The sequence below is a fragment of the Artibeus jamaicensis genome, unplaced genomic scaffold, assembly GCF_021234435.1.
Source record: "Artibeus jamaicensis isolate MK-2021 breed Jamaican fruit bat unplaced genomic scaffold, CSHL_Jam_final contig_482, whole genome shotgun sequence".
Lineage (NCBI taxonomy): Eukaryota > Metazoa > Chordata > Mammalia > Chiroptera > Phyllostomidae > Artibeus > Artibeus jamaicensis.
Window position 1 is genome coordinate 9,534,291 of NW_026521857.1, and position 15,072 is coordinate 9,549,362.

The window sequence follows — 15,072 nt, forward strand, 5'->3', positions numbered from 1 at the left end:
TCCGAATTATAGGGGTACCAGAAGGGGGAAAGTCACAACCACCAGTGGAAAAACTATTTGAACAAATAATAAAAGAAAATTTCCCCAATCTGGCAAAGGAAATAGACTTCCAAGAAATCCAAGAAGCCCAGAGAGTACCAAAAAAGTTGGACTCAAGAAGAAACACACCAAGGCATATCATAATTACATTAGCCAAAATTAAAATGAAGGAAAGAATCCTGGAAGCAGCAAGAGCTAAGGGGACAATCACCTACAAAGGAGTCCCCATCAGGCTGTCAGCAGATTTCTCAAAAGAGACCTTACAGGCAAGAAGGGGCTGGAAAGAAATATTCCAAGTCATGAAATCTAAAGACCTACAACCAAGATTGCTCTACCCAGCAAAACTTTCATTTAGAACGGAAGGACAGATAAGGTGCTTCTCAGATAAGACCAAATTCAAGGAGTTCATCATCACCAAGCCCTTATTATATGAAATGTTAAAGGGACTTATCTAAGAAAAAGAAGTTAAAGAAACATGAACAGTGAAAGGACAACAAACTCACAGTTATTAACAACCACACCTAAAACGAAAGCAAATTAAAAGGACAGCTAGAGCAGGAGTGGAAACATAGAAATGAAGATCTCAAGGAGGGGTTAGCAACAGGGGAGTGGGAGGAGGGAGATGGGGGGAGAAGGTACAGAAAACAAGTAGCATAGACAGTAGATAGAAAATAGATGGGGGGGCGAGAATAGTTTGGGAAATATAGAACCTAAAGGACTTGAGACACATGGACATAAACTAAAGGGAGGTAATGGTGGGGTTGGGGGGGCAGGGTGGAGGGGAATGAAGGGGGGAATAGAACAACTGTAACAGCATAATCAATTCAAAAAAATAAATAAATTAAAAAAAAGAGGAAAGGGCTTTAGAAATTTCGTGCATTTCTTTCTTTTTTTTTTAAGAAGATTTTATGTATTTATTTCTAGAGCGAGGGGAAGGGAGGGAGAAAGAGGGAGAGAAACATCAATGTGTGGTTGCCTCTTGCACGCCCGCAACCTGAGCTCAATCCAGGCCTGTGCCCTGACTGGGAATCGAACCAGCAGCCCCTTGGTTCACAGGCCAGCATTCAGTCTACTGAGCCACACCAGCCAGGGCTGTGCTTTTCTTTGGATTCCTTTTTGGTTACTAGCTGTCTATGGCCCCTCCTCCCCCTTACATCTTGCTTCACCTATCCTTTCTTCCCTTGACATATGTATAGGAGCCTGAATTTTAAACTCTCTAGATGGATTTGAGAATTAGTTCTCCCCTAGGACTTCTGGACTAATAAACCTTGCCTTACTCCAAAAGTCTGATCTCAATAGAGATCAGTATAGTGGATATTCACTATATTGAATATATTGTGTATATTCAATATAGTGGATTTTCTTTTGAAGCGTTGGGCATACAAACCTTGTTACTAACACTTCTTGGATCTCTTCAGAACTTCACAACTCTTGCCCAATTTCAGCAAAGAACTCTTAACCATTGCCTAGCCCAGTAAGTGAGGTGTGGTTTCCCAAGGTGACTGCTTTAGGAACCATCTTCTTTTAGATACAGATATGGTAGGTATGTGTTGGGGAGGGAAGGAAGGGGGGGAAGAGAGAGATGTGTTAATTCGTGGTCATGTCTACTTGTGAATGAAGATAGCATGTGCTTTTTGGTTAGTTGGGAAAAGTTCTTCACAAGGCCATCAACTGAGGTTGTAGTTCATAAACACATGAGAATAATGTGTGTTAGATATATTTGGGATAAGCTTACCTAACTAAAATAGAGTGTTTAGCTTGGGTGTTCATGGTTTCAGAGAAATCACTTTACAATTGCTGGGCTGTTACAGTGCTTGATAGTTTCTTTGTGTATTTGTGTATTGTTTATTCATTCAGCAAATGTTCTCTGCGTGTGATAGGTGTTACAGGGTACAGTGCTGGGAGGTGTGAAGATATGGGAATGAATGCCACTTGGGTTCCAGCAGACAAGAAGTTTATTGTTTTTGACAAAGAAAAAGCCCTCAATTGTATGTTAAATCCTAGAAGTTATTTTAGTAAAAAGTCAGGCTTTCATGTATTCTTTAAAAAAACAAAACAAAACAGGGTAGCAGGGCCTCCTTCATGGAAAGAGCATCTCCAATTTATATTTTAGAAATACTTGATGATAATATCAAGTCATATGATAATATCTTATGTTTGAATTAAGAAAATTGATATCTCTTTGTGGAAACAAACTCTAGTTTATTGGGTAAAGGAGATAGTATTATAATGGAATGCCTGTAGTGCAGATGTATTTTCTGGACCTGGCCATTTAATTTGAAGTAGTTTTAATTTTTAAGACTGAGGTCAGTGGGGTGTATTAGATTGATAATATGGAAGTGTTTGTGTAAGGAATGCATTCAAGGACCACACTTGTGGTTAGCAGAATTTTAAGAACATTAAAGTTACACTAGTGTTTGGACTTGGATTTTTGGATATAACACTGCCCATAATTAAAATATGAGTTTCTTAAATACATAAGTTTCTTAAATACACACATAAAGTTTCTTAAATACAACCAGAACAATGCCTGCTTTCTATCTCAGTTTTAAGAACTGGTGACCATAACATTACACATCAATATCTTCAGTTCATTTATACAAGAAAATATATTAAGATAAGGAATAGATTAATTCTGTGGGAGCTTAAATGGCAGTAAATTTGAACTCCTTCAAAATACAACTGAATGAAAAATGTATGGTATATTATACTTCTCTTAGGTAACAGTACTTTGTGTAGACTAGTTCTACGTAAAATCAGGATTTTTGTACACATTTTCAAGGAAGGGTGCTGAATTGGTTAAAAGCGACTATGTGTTAGGCATTTCCTGTAAATTGTTGCAAGTATCAAATGAAATAACTTTGGTGTGAAGTTTCTGCATATTTCAAGACAAGGTGATGGAGACTGGGAAAGGAAGACACATGACCTATACAGTGTTACCCCGATTGCTGTTTGTCACCACATACTCTGCTTCTTGGCACTATGCTGTGTAGTTTCTCAAACTTGGTATTTTCAAGCCATTTTGATTAGAAACTTAATGACTTAAATTAGAGTAGGTTTTTTTTTTTTGCTTCCCATCATTTTGAAATTTCTTTTTTAGAGGCCATTCATATATGACGTATTAGAAGGCTTTCTTTTTTGAGGGAAGAGAGAAGATGATACATACCACTGGACTTCATACCTATACCACGGGAGCATGCTTGGTTTATTAGCTTCAGTACTGTTAGGTGTTGGAAGTAAGCTGTTTCTTTTGTGTTAGAGAGCAGTGTCAGCTGAGAGCTACCTGGTTCATTCCCACCTTCTTAATTCTAAGTGTGTTGTGATCTCCATGTGCAACATATATACATCATCATCTTGATTTGGTATTCTTTTCGAATCTCATGGAGTTAAATGAGAATCACTTACTACCTTAGTACAGGGCTCTTAGCTTTCCTTTCATGTGCGCCTTTGTAATCTAGTTGTCTTGTTTTTTCCACCATCACTGTGACTGTTTACTTATGTGTGGTGTCTTAACAGAGTTTATACAATATGTTCAAATTTTGCTAATTTCATATGGCTTGTATTGTACCTGAAAGTAAAGACAGAACAAAGGCTTTATTAACTTAGGCTTTTAAAAAGTTATTGAAAGTATTTTGGTATTTATATGTACTAGTAATAAGTATTTATGAGATGTTTAGTTATGTGCTGAATAGAACATTTTTCTTAATGTAACCCAGAGTTTTCTTGCAGAAATTCTCCTTTTGTAGCCAAAAGAGATGCCTTTTATCTGAAGGTTCTGAAGTATATCTGAGTTATAGTGAAAATAAATTCTATTCTTATCATGTAACAGTGTCTGTAGTGCAAGTGGTGACTTGCAGTTTATAAAGTTGAATCAGCATTTCTAAAGCTCAGATGTTAAACGGAAACATTATATAAAGAGAAACAAAGCCTTTTTATATACATTAAAAGAGTAATATCTGTTGATCTGTAAAATGTCCTCCTTATTGGGCATTTCAGGCTGATTTTATAAACCCTTACGATCTATATATATCCTATCTGTTGGAAAACTATAGCCTTAAGATAATTTATTATTTTTATTTAAATATTTTATTATATTTTATCAGTTATGCTGTGACAGTTGGCCTGATTTTTCCCCTGGAGCCCCCTTCTTCCCAGCACCCCCCCACTCTCAGGCAGTCCCCATACCATTGTTCATGTCCGTGGGTCATGCATATAAGTTCTTTGGCTGCTCCATTTCCTGTACTGTACTTCACATCTGCATGGCTATTTTGTAACCACCTATTTATATTCATTAATCCCCTCACCTCTTCACCCATTCCACACAACTCCCTCCCATCTGGCAGCCATCAAAATGCTCTCTGGATCCATGATTCTGTCCTTGTTCGTCTTGTTTACTTAGTTTGTTTTTTAGATTCAATTATTGATATGTGTTTTTGCCATTTTATTGTTCATAGTTTTGGTATTCTTTTTCTTAAATAGGTCCCTTAAACATTTCATGTAGTAATGGTTTGGTGTTGATAAACTTCTTTCATTCTTTTCTCGTCTGGGAAGCTTTTTATCTGCTCTTCAATTCTAAATGATAACTTTGCTTGGTAGAGCAGTCTTGGCTGTAGGTCCCTGCTTTTCATGACCATAAATATTTCTTGCCAATCCCATTCCAAGTCATGAAATCTAAAGACCTACAACCAAGATTGCTCTATCCAGCAAAGCTTTTATTTAGAATGGAAGGACAGATAAAGTGCTTCTCACATAAGATCAAGTTCAAAGAGTTCATCATCACCAAGCCATTATTATATGAAATGTTAAAGGGACTTACCTAAGAAAAAGAAGATAAAAAATATGAACAGTGAAAGGACAGCAAACTCACAGTTATTAACAACCACACCTAAAACAAAAGCAAACTAAGAGGACAGCTAGATCAGGAGTGGAACCACAGAAATGTAGATCACATGGAGGGTTAGCAACAGGGGAGTGGGAGGAGGAGAAGGGGGGAGAAGGTACAGAGAATAAGGTACATAGACAGTGGGGAGAAAATAGACTGGGGGAGGGCAAGAGTAGTGTTGGAAATGTAGAAGCTAAAGAACTTATGACACATGGACATGAACTAAGTGAGCGGAAGGGGGTGTGCAGGGATGAGGGAAATGAAGAGGGGGAATGGGACAACTGTAATGGCATGATCAGTAAAATATATTATTTAAAAAAGGCAAAAAACCTCACAACTATCAACAACTGAATTTAGAAACAAACAGACAACTAAGTAAACAACCAGAACAGGAATAGACTCATACATATAAAGACCATTTCGAGGGATATCAGTTGGGAGGGGAAAAGGAGAGGACGGGGGAAAGGTGTAGTGATTAGAAAGCATAATTGGCATGTACAAAATAAACAGGGGGGTGTTAAGAATAGTATAGGAAACAGGGAAGCCAAAGAACTTATATGCAGGACCATAACTGAGCGGGGGATTGCTGGAGGGAATAGGGGGTGTCAGGCAGAGGGGGGCAAAAAAAATAATTGGGACAACTGTAATAACATAATCAGTAAAATTCAGGGACTCTCTGAGCTTCCTGAATTTCCTGGAAGCCTATTTCCTTTGCCAGATTGGAGAAATTCTCCTTTATTATTTGTTCAAATAAGTTTTCCACTTGTTGCTGTTCCTCTTCTCCTTCTGGTACCCCTATAGTTTGGATGTTGAAATGTTTAAAGATGTCCTGGAGGTTCCTAGCCTCTCCTCACTTTTTTGAATTCTTGTTACTTCATTCTCTTCTGTTTGGTCATTTTTTTCTTCCTTCTGGTCCACTCCCTTGATTTGAGTCCCAGTTTCCTTTCCATCACTATTGGTTTCCTGTGCATTTCCCTTCATTTCACTTAGTGTAGCCTTCATTTGTTCCTCTATTTTGTGACTAAAATCAACCAGTTCTGTGAGCATCCTGATCACCAGTGTTTTGAACTTTTCATCTGAAAGTTTGGCTACCTCTTGGTCGCTTAGATTTATTGGCTTTGGGGCTTTGAGCTGTTCTTGAGCCATGATGTTTTGGTCTGTTCACATCTGTTAACTCTGAGGGGCAGAGCCTTAGGTGTTTATCAGGGTGGAGCAACCCAGTTCACTGGGTTGTGATGCTGTATGTGGGGGTGTGGTCAGAGAGGGGCAGTGTGGTTGTTCTGCTCTCTCTCAGATTTCTGTTCCCTCTGCCGCTTCCCACAAGCAAATTGGGCCCTTCTGGTTCTGGTTCTCAGGTGTGTGGGGTTGTGTACCCTCCAGGACCCTGTGGGTCTCTCCAATGAACTTCCTCTGTGAGCCTGGCTGCTTCTCTCGGCACCTCGACCCCGAAAGTCTTTCCAGTTGGTGCTTTCAGGCTCTAATTCCTGTCGCTGGGGCCCTAGCCTGAGTGGTCTGTCTCACTGCTCGCTCCTTTGCTTGGTTTATCTGTGCACAAATGTGTGACCACGGTCAGCCAGCAGCCTTGCGCCCTCACTGGGTCCGCCCGTTGCCACCCTACACTCGGGATCCACCAGCCGCTGCTTGTGCTCCTGGGTCGGCCCCACCAATTTTTCCTGCCTGACTCTGCTCTGCCGCTGAGTCTGCTGCCGACTCTGCCCCTCTTACCAGTCTGGCTGAATGGTTCGTTGTTGTCGGACTTCCGTACAGTTCAATTTTCTGTGTTTTGGCTGCATTTTTGTAACTAAAACTTTGTTATCTTTAAACTTGGTTGTATGAGGAGGCATGGCGTTTCTACCTATGCCTCCATTTTGGCCGGAAGTCCCTAATCTTGGCTAATGTAATGATGATGTGCCTTGGTGTGTTCCTTCTTGGGTCCACCTTCTGTGGGACTCTCTGAGCTTCCTGGATTTCCTGGAAGTCTATTTCCTTTGCCAGATTGGAGAAGTTCTCCTTTATTATTTGTTGAAATAAATTTTCCACTGGTGGCTGTTCCTCTTCCCCTTCTGGTACCCCTAAATTCAGATGTTAGAACATATAAAGATGTCCTGGAGGTTCCTAAGCCTCTCCTCATTTTTTTGAATTCTTGTTACTTCATTCTCTTCTGTTTGGTCATTTTTTTCTTCCTTCTGGTCCACTCCCTTGATTTGAGTCCCAGTTTCCTTTCCATCACTATTGGTTTCCTGTGCATTTCCCTTCATTTCACCTAGTGTAGCCTTCATTTATTCCTCTATTTTGTGACTAAAATCAACCAGTTCTGTGAGCATCCTGATCACCAGTGTTTTGAACTGTGCATCTGATAGATTGGCTATCTCTTTATTGCTTAATTGTATTATTTCTGGAGTTTTGATCTGTTCATCCTTTTTGGCTATTTTTGTTGTCTTGTTGTGCCCAGTAAATATGAGGGGCAGAGCCTTAGGTGTTCACCAGGGCAGGGCAACCCAGTCGCTGGGTTGTGATGCTGTATGTGGGGGCGGGGTCCCAGAGGTAACAATGGCCCTTGTTCTGCTCTCTGTTGGACCTCAGTCTTTTCGGCTGCTTTCCCCAAGCAAACTGGGCTTTTCTGGTGCTGATTTCTGTGTGGGTGGGCTTGTGTGCATTCTAGGACCCTGTGGGTCTCTCCAACAAACTCTCCTGTGAGGCTGGGAGTCTCTCCCTGTGCCTCAACCCCCACAGGTATTTTCAAGCAGCGTTTTGAGGCTTTATTTCCCGCTGTTAGGACCCTGGGTTGCTGTTAGGTGATCTATCTCGCCCCCCAGTTATCTGAGTGCGAATGTGGAACCACTACCTGGTCAGCTAGCCGCTGTGTGCACGGTGCCCCGCTTCTCAATCATCCCCTTGTTGGTCTGTCTGTTGCCACCCCACACCTGGCATCTGCCATCCACCGCCTGGGCGCCCAGGGTCTGCTCAGTGCCATCTTGTGCTTCCTGGGTGCCTTGTGCACCCACTGTCACTGCTTCTAGTACTGTGATCCCTTTCTGCTTGGCTGTCCCACTCTGCCCCATGTACTGGTCTGGATGAATGTGTCTATTTCAGCTCTTTGGCTGTCCGACTTCCATACAGTTCAATTTTCTGTCAGTTCTGGTTGTTATTTTGTTTCTAAATTTTTGTTGTCCTTATTTTGGTTGTGCAAGGAGGCACAGTGTGTTTATCTACACCTCCATCTTGGTCGGAAGTCTCACCTTTGGCCTTTTAGAGATGATGTGTCTTGCAATGGGTCTCTTTCCATCCATCATACTTGGGACTCTCTCTGCTTCCTGGACTTGTGTGTCTATTTCCTTCACCAAATTGGGGAAGTGTTTTTTCATTATTTTTTCAAATAGATTTTTCATTTCTTGTTCTTTCTTTTCTTTTTCTGGTACCCCTATGAAGTGTGTGTTGGACCTCTTGAAATTGTCCCAGAGACTGGTTGTACTGTCCTCATTTTTTTGTCTTTTTTCTTTTTTTGTTCTGATTGTTTTTTTTTTCTTCCTTATGATTCAAATCAATGATTTGATACTTGGCTTCATGCACTCTGCTTATCTTTGCTTGTAAATTGTTCTTTACTTCAATTAGTGTATCTTTTTTTTCTGACTTGATCTTTTGTATGCTGCTCTGGTCTTCACTGAGTTCCTTGAGCATTCTTTTTAAAAAAAATAATGTTTCTTTTTGTATGTATCAAAACTCATACCAAACAATGAGTTCTGCGTTGCAAAAGAGGATTTATTTTCTGCACCTGTAGTCGAGCATATTTATAACTAGTGTTTTGAACTCTGAATCTGACAGATTGCTTATCTCCATTTGATCCGTTCTTTCATTTGGGCTGTGTTTCTTTGTCTCCTCATTTTGCCAGCCTCCCTTTGTTTGTTTCTATGTATTAGGTAGAGCTGCTTTCACTGAGTCTTAGTAGTGTGGCTTAATGCACTAGGTGTCCTGTAGGGTCCAGTGATGTTGCCTCCTCTATTACCCAAGCTGGGTATTCAAGGTGTGCCCTCTGTGTGGGCTGAGTACACCCTCTTGTAGTTGAGTCTTGGTTGCTGTTGGCAAGTTAATGGGAGGGATTTACCCAGGCCAGTCAATTGCAATGATTGGGTGGGTGGTGACCCTGACCACCAACCACTACCCTCTGTGGAGGATCTGCTGTGCAGGGGCAGGTGGTGGTGCTCTGATGTGGTGTGTAGCTGTCTATTGGGTACAATGGCCCTGGGTTTCTTGGGTGGTGGAGGCCACTGTCAGCCCCCATTTGTGTTTTGCCCCAGGCCACCCCACTTGAGCTGTAAAGTCATCTGAAATGGTTGCTACTTGTGCTGGGCTTGGAGATTCCCAAGCAAAGCCAAGCTGTGAATTCTGCCTGCTACTGCTAGTGCCAGGCCTGTGGCTCACTGAGGCCAGCTGTTGCTTGTTTGAGAGGATTTAGGAAGTTGTGAGGTATGAGGCAAGACCATCCATTCATATAGAAAAGCAAGTTGGGTGGGCCAGTTACTTTAGTGGGGTGGCATCTCTGGGGATCTCCAAGGTGGGTCAGACGGTGTTAGCCAGGTTGATGGAGTTTCAGATAGAGCACCTATGGCTCTGTGGGGCTGGGTTTAGGAAAGGGACAACAGCCTTTGCTCAAATTGATTGCAGACACTTCAGTTCCTCCATATATACTATTGGTGTCTTTCAAGCTACTATCCTAGTGCTGGAGCTCATAGAGAGTTAATGTGAGCAGTTGAGTCTGTATGTGGGTTCTTTAAGAGGAAGTGCTTCAGGCTTTAGCAGTTTCTTTCACTGACTCAAATCCCGCTGGTTTTTGCAGCCAGAAGTTGACAGGACTTATCTTCCTAGCACTGGATCCCTGGGCTGGGGTCCTGGTGTGGGACTGGAACTCCTCACGCCTGAGATGTTCCTCCCTAATTTTATTTATTTTTTTGTTTGTTTGTTTATTTATCTTTAGATGGGAAGGAGAGAGGGAGAGAAACATCAATGTATGGTTGCCTCTAGTGCATCCCCTGCTGGGAACTGGCCTGCAGGGAACTGGCTTGCAACCCAGGCATGTGTCCTGACTGGGAATTGAACTGCGATCCTCTGGTTCGCAGACCTGCGCTCAATCCACTGAGCTATACCAGCCAGGGTTCCTCCCTAATTTTATCTACCAGTGTGGATGTGGGAGCAACTCATTCTGTGCCTGTGCCCCTCCTACTGGCCTGGATGGATGTGATTTCTTCAATTTCATAGTTGTCAGACTCCCATTCAACTCAATTTCTCAGTGTTTTGAGTAGTGGTTCTCTATTTCAGTTATTTTGATGTGGTTGTACGAAGAGGCGAGCCATGTCTGCTTACACCACCATCCTGACTGGAAGTTGTCTTAAGATGTTAATTTAAAACTATTGCTTAACTTGCCAGTAATTCACTTTCACCTTCTCTTCCTGGTTACTGTAGAAATATTTTTATTCGTTTATTTGGCTGAACTAATATTTTTATTAGTTAATTTGCCTACGCAAGTCTTAATGTTTTTCTAGTGATTTTGCCACTGTTATTTTACATAGAAATTTGAGAATTTTATTAAAAGCTGGGTTTGTGTGAGGATCTGACAGCATAGTTTTCAGGGTGCGGCTTCCAAAAAAAGTGTGGCAGGGAGGACAGCTGTTGTTGGGTTACTGAGCTGTATTTCTGTCAGGTCTTTCCAAGAGACTCAACTTTCAAGAATATAAGTATGAAAGAGGTTCAGTAGCTTCCCTACCTTTTATCTCCACAGACAAAAAAAGCAGAATAACTCACCAGGTTAGAATTTGGTGAGAGAATAATTTGGAGTTATAAATGTAATAGTACATTGCATGCAGTATGTATGTAAACAGTTGGGCCGGAATAGCAAATGTATAAACCAGACAGTTTTTCTTTGACCAGACCTTGTGTTTTAGGTAGATGCAGTACTAGGAGTTATGGAATGAATGGTTAGTCTGAGCTGGGGAAAATTTCTTTATAAGCTCATGAGTTGAGTAAAAACTTGCTGTTCATACCACATTTCCCTTTTGTCTAAGAAAATAGATAGGGAACGGTGACAAGTAAAGGATGCATTGGCTTAAGCTGTAGAAGATGAGCAGCAATTTAAGGGGGTAAAATATAAGTTTTAAAGTGGAAATTGCAGAGCACAGACTTGATTTCTTAAAATAAGACTGAAATGAAATTCACTATAAGAGAGTTAATTAGTGTACGTGTGTATGTGTTTGCAGATGAAGCACTCCATCATTTGGAAGGATGTGGACAAATGTAACTGAAAACCATTTATATATAATTGTATCTTAAAAATGCTTCAATTTGGAAGGCCAATGATACATATAATTGATTATCATATGTTGTGCATTAGTTTCTGGAAAACTATTGGTTTGTCAACTGAAAATGGAGCTGAGTATGTATATTTGTTAGGGAAAGTATTGTGGTAAAGATATTGGGTAGCTTATTTGCCATATTGTGATCAATTGAAGTAAAAATTCATCATTAAACTTAGTCCTATTTACCTGTATCATTTTATAAGGAGGTTGTCTTTATTTTAAAATGAGTTCAGGGGAATTTCAGTTGAAAAGGGGATGGGTTTATAGGAACAAGTATAAAGGACACATGGACAGAAATTAGTGGGGGTGGAAATGGGAGGGGCCTGGGGAGAGCTGGGTGGGTGGGCTGGGATGGGAGTAAAAGACAGAAAACTGTACTTGAACAACAATTAAAATAAAGTAAAATAAATGAGTTCAAGATGACTGAGAAATGGGGAAAATGACTTTTTATTACATAAGGAATTATATGCTTTATAATAAAAAATGAAAAAACTCTGTTCAAGTTTCTAAAATTTAACTTAAAAATGCTAAAATTTTTATTTAAATTTTGCAATATTTTAGTAGAATTTAACATTTCAGAAAGGTGTTTTAATATGTTTTGAAGGGTTGTGCGGACTCTTTATTAATGTGATACAAAATAGGATGCCTGATGACGTTTTGATCTCTACATTCTGGGATTTTTTCCTACTTTAATAGAGTATGGAAATATACAGTTTCTGTTATTTTTCATTGTTTTGGTCCAGGAATCTCCTCTTGTCATGAGATGAAGCACAAAACTACACCTGTAGACTAACACTCACTGATTTCGATTTTATACTAAATTTTATACCAATTAGATTGTGTCAACTTTTAAAAAAAATCTCAAGCAATATTTTTTTTATGTTTGAGAGCAAACTTGCATAGTTGATTAGAATTTTTACTGACAAGCATCCTGGCTCCTGGGGTCCGTGGTGTTGTGGATGAGACGAGACAAATTTACACAGACTTCTGAGTCCTGTGGAGGAAAAGGGACAGCGCAGTTTCTCTCTCAAGGGGAGAATGCCTCAGAGTGCATCGACCACTCTCTCAAGAGGAGAGCACCCCGACCCTTGCCTTCACAGGCTTTTATTTGGTTTGATTTGCACAGGAATACAGCATGTGTACATAAAGCTCATCAATCATTGTCAGGCAGAAATGATTAAACAATAGATAACATTCAAAGTTCTGAGGGCTTATTCTGAGTCAGGGTCAGATAGTTAAAGGGCCATAAAACTTTGGGGAACAAACTCACTTCCTGCTTGGACCCTTATTATTTAAATTGAGGGTATTAGCAAAGTAGGTTTCATAGGATTTTATGCATTCTTTCTTATGCCTGATCACCCCAGGGAACCCACCCTTTCCAGCACAGGGCTGCACCCACCTCTGGCATTGTTTCAGGCTTAAGTCAGGCAGGGGAAGTAAGGCATCTAAGAGATTAGAAGATTTATTGCAGACAGAATGAGGACTCCGGCTATATCAAAGCCGAGGGGCCAGGGTCCATCACCCCCTTTTTTCTGTAGCCCATCAAGTCCTTCTCTGAGAGTCCCTTCACAACTGTGCCTGTCTTAGGTTGTCCCTCTTTTGAGAGACAAGATTTTGAATCTTACCTGTCATTGGCTAACCAATTATCTGCCCAGGGCCAAGCAGGGTAAAAAGAAAGGGGCAGAGGTGGTGCCCCTACAAGGAAGATAAACTTTGTCTCCTAAGTGGCTTATGGTCCCAAGGTCCTTTACTCAGCCTTAGCCACTGGGGATTACAGCTTCTGAAACCAGGCAGGGCAGTTCCCAACACTTTACTTTTTTAAAAAATATGTTACCTGATTTTATGGAGAGAAAGGGGAGAAAGAGAAACATCAATGTGAGAGAAAAACACCAATATGTTGCCTCCCATATGTGCCCCAACCTGGGATCGACCCTAAAACCTTTTGGTTTACTGGCAGTGTTCAACCAGCTGAGCCACATAGTCAGGGCTAGAATCTTAACCTTTTAAACAGATAAAGAGAAAATATGGTTCGCTCTTGTGAATTCTAAAATGTTATTGTTCCAGGTCCTGATTTTTCTTAGTGTGATATTATGTCCAAAGTGAATGCCATGTAGTAGTTAATAACTTTCACTGTCATGAAATTATTTTGATAAAAATTTTAAACAATTTCTCACTTTTCTCACTAGTACATTGGGGAAAGTTTATTTTTTAAATTGTCTATCTCTGAGAATTTGATCATTATTCATTCTGTTCCACTTTGGCCTAACCTTTCAGGTCACTTAAACTTCTTGTTTGCATTTCTTGTAGCATGTTAGTAGTAGTTCAGTTTTATTAATTTTTGTAAGTAAAGTATTGTGGGGTGCTAAATTGTGTTAACGATGATGAGTCCTTGGCCCTTCCTGGGTAGCTAGCTCAGTTGGTAAGAGCATTGTTCTGGTATGCCAAGGTTGTGGTTTCAATCTCCAGTTAGGGCACATATGAGAATCAATCAAGCAATTAAAAAAAGATAATCAACCAATGAATGCATAAACAAGTGGAACAAAAAATTGAAGTTTCTCTCTCTCTCCTTGCTCCTCTTGTCCTCTCCCCCATCTTCTCTCTTTCTTAAAAAAAAGAAAAAGATGGTAAGTCTTTTCAAAATTGCTGGCATTGTGCTATTAAACCATTAAAAGTATTTTCTAGAGTTTTTATGTGACAAATCAACATCGACCTTTAGATTTTTAGAAACTTGACATTAATGAGTGAAATTATACTTTGAGATGTTATAAAACAATTTTGGGGGGATAATTCATTTAGAAATAACCTGTTTAAATTAAAATTTTCTTTCTTTTTTTAAAAGAAAGTGAGCATTTATATGGGAGAAGTGTTTGTTCAGGCCCTCTGCCCATTTTTTAATTGGGTTGTTTGGTGTTGAATTTTATGAGTTCTTTATATTTTGAATATTAACCCTTTCTCAAAACTGTTGTTTGCAAATATCTTCTATCATTTGGTTGGTTACCTTTTTGTTTTGTTGGTGGTTCTTTTGCTGTGCAGAAGCTTTTTAGTTTCATATCATCCCATTAACTTATTTTTGCCTTTACTTCCCTTGCCTTTGGGGTCAAATTTATAAAATCTTCTTTAAAACCAAGGTATATAAGTTTAGTACTTATGTTTTCTTCTAGGTAATTTATTGTTTCAGATCTTATGTTTAGGTCTTTGATCCATTTTGCATTAATTTTTTTACATGGGGACAAACGATGATTGGATAAAGAAGATATGGTACATATATACAATAGAACACTACTCAGTCATAAGAAAAGATGAACTACTGCCATTTGCAACAACATGGATGAACCTTGAGAGTATTATGCTGAGTGAAATAAGTCAGACAGAAAAAGCCAGCAACCATAAGATTTCACTCGAATGTGGGATATCAAATTGAAACTCATAGACACAAGTAACAGTATGGTGGTTACCAGAGAGGCGAGGGGGTAATAAGAGGTAAAGGGGGCCAAATGTGAGGTGATAGAAGGTGATTTGACTTTTAGTGGTGGCACACAATGCAATGCACAGATCATGTGTCATAGAAATCTACACTTGAAACCTATGTAATCACATTAACCATTGTCACCCCAATAAGTTTAATTAAAAAGGAAAATAACCAGGTGATAAATTACCATGAAAGCTTCACTTTTTTTTTTTTTTTTGCATTGTCATATTTGATGTTGGGGATAAACACTTTTTTGAGATGATGACACTTGACTGTATAAAACAGTGTTGGTTCTTTTTGGTCTTAATTTTAAATTTTAGTGGGTTTAGGTGAAA

The 15,072-nt window shown here is 39.7% G+C and overlaps 1 protein-coding gene and 1 pseudogene across 2 annotated transcripts in view; one reads left to right on the forward strand and one right to left on the reverse strand.

The window, feature by feature from the left end:
- CDKAL1 (CDK5 regulatory subunit associated protein 1 like 1) overlaps nucleotides 1-15,072 on the forward strand; it is a 667,880-nt gene that overhangs the window by 17,856 nt on the left and 634,952 nt on the right. The window lies entirely within an intron of this gene.
- On the reverse strand, nucleotides 8,616-8,723 carry LOC119055425 (uncharacterized; annotated as a pseudogene).